This window comes from Empidonax traillii, unplaced genomic scaffold (assembly GCF_003031625.1).
Source record: "Empidonax traillii isolate 1590-97213 ecotype Southwest subspecies unplaced genomic scaffold, ASM303162v1 scaffold297:size655095, whole genome shotgun sequence".
Lineage (NCBI taxonomy): Eukaryota > Metazoa > Chordata > Aves > Passeriformes > Tyrannidae > Empidonax > Empidonax traillii.
The window spans coordinates 9,012-10,410 of record NW_020955490.1 but is presented as its reverse complement, the minus strand read 5'-3'; the positions used below and the strand labels follow the sequence as shown (position 1 = coordinate 10,410).

Below are 1,399 nucleotides of genomic sequence, written 5' to 3'. Positions count from 1 at the left end.
TAAGGTTATGTGACTGATTTAAATGTTGAGGTTCTGATTTTTGGAAAAGGATACATATCGTACATGGGAGTGTTAGGTTTAAGATATCCTACCTTGTCATCAAAATGTTTTCCTTTGTTCCTTGAAAATATTAAAATGACATTGCTCAAGTTACATGATTGCTATTAGAGATGAGCAGCTGTTATTCCCCCAGATTCTCTTCACAGTAGGCTTGTGATCTTAGCCTTTGTTAAAATACCAATGGGAACATAAGTACCAAATGATATATGGACCAAATTTTTTAATGTCGGATATATCTCCATATTTGAATTGACAGGTTGTAATTCCATTAACACATTCTCTTTTTTCCCCTCTTAAAAAACTTGCTGTTCAGCATGGTTTGTATTTTAGGAATGCCTTAAAGACGTAAAGAATGTGGTCTGTAGAACACAATTTACTTGTTGCACGTGCTTGATGTTGCATCCTGAACTGAATAAAGCGTTGAAGATGATCAGCTGAAGGTTTCTGTAGTTAAGTGCTGCTGAAGAATTAGATTTTACTTTTTACTTAAGAGCAAGATATGTATCATTATTACCAGTAACTAATTGCAATCCTTATATTGAATAGTAAGGTTTCAGGTTGAACATCTATAAAATAAAGAATGCAAAGCTTTTGCAGCTGAAGCTGATAGCAACTGTGAATTGTGCTTGTGATGTACTGCATAGTGACATTAGTCTGGAAACATTCACATTGTGAAAATAAATTACTGAAATATAACATTTTCAGATAGTAGTGCAATAAACATAAGATGGAGGAAAAAGCAAAAATAGAGGGGGAAAAAAAAAGGCTGTTTTGTCCTAGGATTTTAATAGCTTAGTCTAATTTAAGCACTGTATTACAAGGAGTACACCGCTGTTGAAGCATGTGCCTTAGATGAGGCAGGGTTCCTGTTTGAAAAAACAAACCAGTCAGGAAGCAACAGCCTTAAATCTGGTGTTTTACGATTTCTATATGTTTCATTGTGCAGCTTCAGTATCCCAAATGTTTTTTGAGGGTAACATGAAGGTGACAGTTTGTGAGGAGCGTGCTGGGCGGTGCTGAATCCCCTGAGCAAACTGTACTTAGGCTGAGGATAAGGTGGTGTTCTTCCTCGAGTAAATTCTGGTGGTGCTGTATCTGCCCTAAATGCTTTTAAGGCTGAAACTAACTACTGTGTGTTAGGCTTCCAGAGAATCACTTCATCTGTAGTCTGAGACTGTGCTTTCCTGGCAGTCTGTGTTGTTGTATGCAAATGACAGACACCCAAAATCAATGCTGACTCCAAAGAGTTCCTGAATATAGTATCAAGATCACTGACCATATCAGTGCCAGGAAAAAAAAAAAAATCTGTCAGTATTCCAGGTTATTTCTACAAAGAAGT

At 36.7% G+C, this 1,399-nt stretch overlaps 1 long non-coding RNA gene across 1 annotated transcript in view; it reads left to right on the top strand.

Moving 5' to 3' along the window:
* The window catches only part of LOC114060913, an 11,551-nt gene extending 10,440 nt beyond the window's left edge, over window positions 1-1,111 (top strand). The window contains exon 4 of the long non-coding RNA XR_003572003.1: window positions 1,007-1,111. This is a non-coding gene — a long non-coding RNA (uncharacterized LOC114060913). The remainder of the gene's footprint in view (window positions 1-1,006) is intronic.
* The last annotated feature ends 288 nt before the right edge of the window (window positions 1,112-1,399 follow it).